This window comes from Gossypium hirsutum, chromosome A02 (genome assembly GCF_007990345.1).
Source record: "Gossypium hirsutum isolate 1008001.06 chromosome A02, Gossypium_hirsutum_v2.1, whole genome shotgun sequence".
Taxonomy (NCBI): domain Eukaryota; kingdom Viridiplantae; phylum Streptophyta; class Magnoliopsida; order Malvales; family Malvaceae; genus Gossypium; species Gossypium hirsutum.
The window spans coordinates 363,331-370,138 of NC_053425.1; positions in this window are offsets into that span (position 1 = coordinate 363,331).

Below are 6,808 nucleotides of genomic sequence, written 5' to 3' on the forward strand. Positions count from 1 at the left end.
CAAGGAAAAATGCTTGAAAGATTATCAAAATGGACAAAATAAAATTTTGCTGAGAGCAAAGCTCGAAATGAATAAATCAATCAAGATAGCAAACTTTGCTGAGATATGATGAAAAAGATTATCACAATGAATAAGATGGAATTTTATTGGGAGCAGAGCTCTAAATGAACAAATAGCAAATTTTGCTAAGATAAGATAAAAAAAGGTGCTCCAGATATCGCAGCATGAGCTCCTCTGCACAAACTCTGTGTTTAGAAATCCTAAAAGACTTTGTTGATGCCCCAAGATGTAGCATCTCTCCTTCTGGTTAATTCGGAGAAGACAAAACTACTCTATGCCTCAACTTTGATCGAAAATTCGAATTGCCCATTCCTGGGTTTTCAATTCAAAGCCCCTTTGGTCTCAAGGTGCCCTTTGCGGGTTTTCGCCTTGGCCTCTCCCCTTTTTTTTTTTTTTTTTTTTTTTTTTTTTTTTTTTTTTTTTTAGGCAAAGTACCTCTTCACTGAATCCGAATTCACAGGATTGGGCAAGCTTTTGCCATCCATCCCAGTTAAAATTAATGCCCCTCCTGAAAAGGCCTTTTTTACTACATAAGGTCCCTCCCAGTTTGGCATCCACTTTCCTCTGAAGTCCTTTTGTATGGGAAGGATCTTCTTCAGTACCAAGTCCCTTCATGGAAGTTTCTAGGACGAACTTTCTTATTGTAAGCTCGCATCATTCGTTTCTGGTACATTTGACCATGACGGATAGCTCTTAACCTCTTTTCCTCAATCAAGTTCAGCTGATCATATCGGGCTTGGACCCATTCTGCTTCATCTAACTTTAGTTCTGAAAAAACTCGGAGAGAGGGAATTTCAACCTCAATTGGTAGCACTGCCTCCATCCCATAAACCAAAGAGAATGGTGTTGCCCCGGTAGAAGTCCTGACGGATGTTCGATAAGCATAGAGGGCGAATGGCAACTTCTCGTGCCAATCTCTATAGGTCTCAGTCATTTTCCCCACAATCTTTTTGATATTTTTATTGGCTGCCTCCACCGCACCATTCATCTTCGGACGATATGGCGATGAGTTGTGGTGCTTGATCTTGAATTGATTACAAACCTCTGCTATCGTGCTATTATTCAAATTTAATGCGTTGTCTGATATGATCCTTTCAGGCATTCCATACCGACATATGATTTCCTTCTTTAAAAACTTGCTGACAGCTGTCTTTGTGACGTTGGCGTAAGAAGTAGCCTCTACCCACTTAGTAAAGTAGTCAATCACTACAAAAATGAAACGATGTCCGTTTGAAGCCTTTGGCGATATCGGCCCAATGACGTCCATGCCCCACATGGAGAAAGGCCATGGGAAGTCATGACGTGAAGAGGTGATGGAGGCACATGAATTTTGTCTCCGTAAATCTGGCATTTATGGCACTTCTTAGCATACTTGATGCAGTCTCCTTCCATGGTAGACCAATAATATCCAAATCTCATGATCTGTCTGGCCATTGTGAAACCGTTAGCGTGTGTTCCACAAATGCCATCATGGACTTCTTCCAAGATCTGCTTGGCCTCCACAGCGTCTACACATCTTAACAGCACCTGATCTTTTCCTCTTTTGTACAGGATTTCCCCATCTAAGACGTAACCACTGGCCAGCCTCCTCAACATTCTTTTGTCATTCTCAGTTGCTTGGTTTGGGTATTCACAATTTTTCACGTATCGCAATATGTCCTGATACCAAGGGTTGTCGTCCTTTTCTTCTTCCTCGTCAATATTACAACAGTGGGCTGGAGCATCATAAATGCTCATTTGGATAGGCTTCACATCCTCTGGTCTATTTACTTTGATCATGGAAGCCAATGTAGCTAAAGTATCGGCCATCTGATTCTCGTCTCGTGGGAGATAACAAAAAGTGATGTCGTCAAACTCCTCAATCAATTCTAGGACCATCCTTCGGTAACTAATCAACTTAGGGTCTCTTGTTTCCCATTCGCCTTTGAGCTGATAAATTACCAATGCTGAATCCCCATATACCTCAAGTACCTTGATTTTGCGTTCCATAGCCGCGCGGATTCCCATGATACATGCTTCATATTCCGCCATGTTATTTGTGCAATCAAAATCTAGTTTACTGGTGAAAGGATAATGATCACCGTTTGGAGATACCAAGACTGCCCCAATCCCGTTGCCCATGGCATTTGAGGCCCCGTCAAAATTTAATTTCCAAGTATTGCCTTCTTGTGTGCTCACTTCAGTAGTTGCCACATACATCAGATCCTCATTTGGGAAGTCAAAGTTCAAAGGCTCATAATCGTCCAGGGCTCTACTTGCTAGAAAATCTGCTATCGCGCTCCCTTTTACAGCCTTTTGATTCACATAGGTTATGTCAAATTCAGATAGTAGAATTTGCCATCGGGCCATCCTTCCGTTTAGAGCAGTTGACTCCATCATGTATTTCAGAGGGTCTAACTTTGAGATTAACCAAGTCGTATGGTACAACATGTATTGTCTCAATCTCCGAGTAGTCCAAACCAATGCGCAACATAATTTTTCAATTGGCGAATATCTCGTTTCGCATTCAGTGAACTTCTTACTGAGATAATAGATCGCTCTTTCTTTTCGTCCTGACTCATCATGTTGGCCGAGCACGCTCCCCATGGAATTCTCAAATACTGCCAAGTATAGTATCAGTGGTTTGTCAGGGCAAGGTGGCATCAGTACTGGGGCGTTGGACAAGTAATGTTTAACTCTTTCGAAAGTTTCCTGGCACTCCTCATCCCATACACCTGGATTGTGTTTCCTAAGAAGGCGGAATATGGGGTCACATTTCTCAGTTAATTGTGAAATGAATCGAGCGATGTAATTCAATCTTCCTAGGAAACCCCGAACTTCTTTTTGAGTACTTGGCGGAGGTAATTCTTGTATGGCCTTAACTTTGTCTGGGTCAATTTCAATTCCCTTTTCGCTGACTAAGAATCCTAGCAGTTTTCCTGATCTAGCCCCGAAAGTACACTTGGCTGGGTTAAGTTTTAGCTGGAACTTCCTTAACCTCAGAAACAGTTTTCTCAGAACTTGCACGTGTTCCCTTTCTGTTCTGGATTTTGCGATCATGTCATCAACATAAACTTCTATCTCTTTATGCATCATATCATGGAATAATGCTACCATGGCTCTCTGATACGTTGCTCCCGCATTTTTCAATCCAAAAGGCATCACTTTATAACAAAACGTCCCCCACATCGTTATGAATGTGGTCTTTTCCTTGTCTTCAGAAAGCATCTTAATTTGGTTGTACCCGGAGAAACCATCCATGAAAGAGAACAGTGAGTATCCGGCCGTGTTGTCTACCAAGGTATCGATATGAGGCAGTGGGAAATTATCTTTTGGGCTGGCTTTGTTCAAGTCTCTGTAGTCCACACACATTCGCACCTTCCCATCTTTCTTAGGAACAGGGACTATATTGGCTACCCATTCTGAGTACTTGACCACCTGTAAGAAACCAGCATCGAATTGCTTCTTGACTTCTTCCTTTATTTTAGCAAGACATCAGGCCTCATCCTTCGAAGCTTTTGTTGGACTGGTTTGCATTCTTCCTTTATAGGCAATCGATGCACCACGATATCAGTACTTAAACCTGGCATATCTTGGTAGGACCATGCGAAGACATCTTTAAACTCTTGAAGCAACTCAACAAGGTCTCGCCTTGTTTCCTTGGCAATGCAAGCGCCAACTTTTACCTCTCTGCCCTCTTCTAAGATCACGACTTCTACTGATTCCTTATAGGGTAGAATTTGTTTTTCTTCTTCTTCCATCATTCTTAACAAATCCGGAGATAAAACGCTGTCTTGGTCACCTTCAAAATCTTGAGGATTGTCTATACTCATGTCTGGCTCAAATAGAGACTCTGAATTAGTAACGAGTCGCTCATCTCGTTGATATCTGAAGACCTGTTATTGGAACAAATGGAGGCCCAAATAAAGAATCTAAGAATACTTGTATGCATACTATGATTATAAAGGGAATGAAAAGAATGAAAGAATATTTGCTCAAGATGAAACTGAATGATAAGTTTTCACTGAAATTAGATTTTGGACATGTGCCTTTTACAAAAGATTCTTATCACCCCCAGGCTTAGGGCAACAAGTGTTCTGAATATTACTCTGAATTAGTTCTAAATGTTACAGGGATCTCTTCTGCAGTCCAGTTATTCAAAACACTTCCAGGTTCGCAAAGACGAATGCCTGACAAATTCCTTTCCACCCTTTCTTCCGCGGATATGGCATTGATGTCCAACCTCTCAATCCTTCCTTCTGTAACCTCATCCTTCTCTTCAGGGTAGACCATTCCCCTTGAAACAAAAGTCTTAGATATATGGGGAAAGGTCATCGGTCCCACTTGACTTCTATCCCGCACAAATGTGCTCTTCTCTTTTCCTGCTTTTTCTCCATCTCTTTCCTCCTTTCCCTCGCATTAGGCTTATATCCCAAACCATAACGGTCCTGCTTGTTAACTAGGATCGGCACTCCGACCCTTCCCTGGAGGTATTTTCCCAATCCTCTTCCAGGCAATGCTCCTTTTCCCATCGTTAGCTGTAAGCTCATTAACGTAGCTTTGGATATCTTAGGCTCTGGGATTTTGCTTATCTCGATGACAAATGTGGCATTTACGAATTCCAATGATCGGAATGAACATTCTATCGCTTCACTATCGGCCTCTATGTATGGCATATCATCGGTGACTGATGCAATGATGTCTTCTTCTGCATCTATAGTCACCAATCGACCCTCCATCACCAATTTTAACTTTTGGTGAAGTGAGGATGGTACAGCTCCTGCAGAATGGATCCAAGGCCTCCCAATAGCAATTGTAAGATGGTTTAATATCCATTACCAAAAAATCCACCTCGTATGTATTTGGACCAATCAATAGAGGTATCTCGATTCTTCCCATCACTTTCCTCTGAGTGCCATCAAATGCTCTCACTATATTTTGGCATGATTTCATGTGAGAACTGTCCACAGGTAACCTGTTTAATGTGGACAGGGGTAAAACATTCAGGGCCGATCCATTGTCCACGAGTACTGCCGGTAGTATACACCCCTTGCAACGGGCAGTGATGTGCAAGGCCTTGGTAGATCCCATACCACCTGGCGGGATCTCATCATCGTTGAAGAAGATGAAATTATCGGCATTTATATTGTTAACCAGGCGATCCAATTTGTTCACTGAGATATCTTTAGCGACATAGGTCTCATTTAGCACTTTTACCAACGCATTACGATGTATCTCTGAACTTAGAAGTAACTCGAGCACTGAGATGCGAGCGGGTTGCTTATGCAATTGTTCCACCACGCTATACTCGCTATGCTTCAAGAATTTTAGGAATTCTCTAGCCTCATTTTCGGTCACCGGTGTGTTAATTTGCGGTTCAATTCCGGTCGTCTTCGTTTATTTTGTTCAACCGCCAAGGCTTTTCCTTTTATAGGTTCCCTTTTTGTATTTCCCAGGTCGTAACGTTTTCCACTACGCGTATAGAAACCTGCGTCATTACCCTCTTCTGAAGCATTTATCGGGTTCTCCTCTCCCGTGATCATCACATTGCAGTCGTAATTCCAAGGAACCTTTTTGCTATCCTTGTAAGGAAAGGCTACAGGTTTTGGATTATGACCCTTGGCGCCAGTTGTATTCCAGATCCTGTACTCGTTGGCCTTGAAATAATCACCACTGGGTGATTTGGGGCCTTTCCCTTAGACCCCTCCTCCGAGGCATAAACTTCTCCATTTTCAAGTCCTTTGATCTCTTCATAAAATTCTAGCTCTTTGTTGTCCATCAGATTTTGCACCAAGGCCTTGAATTCAGTGCAGTTTCGAATGTCATGGTCTTCTTCAGCATGAAACTCGCAGTACGTCTTCGTTCCTTCGGGCCTTTCTTTTGAATCTTGTTTGATGAGACCTCCTTCTATCATTTATCTCCAGACCCAACTCAATGGGGTTTTATCTCTGCAATGTCGGTTTTGATTCTCTTTTTCTCACCTTCGATTATTGCGTTTACCCCTTTATCAGCATGATTGGGTAACGGATTCGCTGCTACGTTGGGTCCTAATGGGTCGTCAAACTTCACAATCCCATCTTAATGAACCTTTCCACCGCCTTTTAAACCCAGTACAGTTCTCAATTGAGTGTCTGGTATCCTGCATGTATTCACATTGGCGTTCGTGTCATACATTTGGATATGGAGGTTGCATGGGCTCGAGATAAATGGAGATACTATGTGTGCATCAATAATTCTGATACAGTTCCCGTATGTATTGAATGGCGTGAATGAAGTCTCTCTGTGTTAGTCTTGTGGGCCTTGTGTTGGGTTCCTGCCTCGAGGGGGCTTGGTGACTAGTGGTTATCATTTTTGGAGGGCCAACGGTAATCGGTTTTGAATGGCTCTTGCTATATGTGCTTACGTTGTTTACTTCGCCCTCCTTTTTCCTGGGGTGGTCTTTTGAAGCTTCTCCCGTGTGATTTACCGTCCTTACCGCGTTCTCAATCATTTCCGACATTACATATCGAGAAGCTCTTGGTAGCACTCCCAACATGTGGTTGATGAACGGGCTTTCAAGTGTTGATAAACAACATGGTGACCTCTTTTTCCAAAAGGGGTGCTGGACTTGTTGCTTTTGGTCCTATCTGCTCTTTTCTCATTTTGTTTTGGTGTTTCGTACTTTGCTTATGGAATCTCTGCTTTAGCGTGGGACGGCTGCAGATCCGATCAAACTGTCCTGGAAGCAGTGGATAAACTGATCGTATTGACGTATCCTGTATTCTCGACA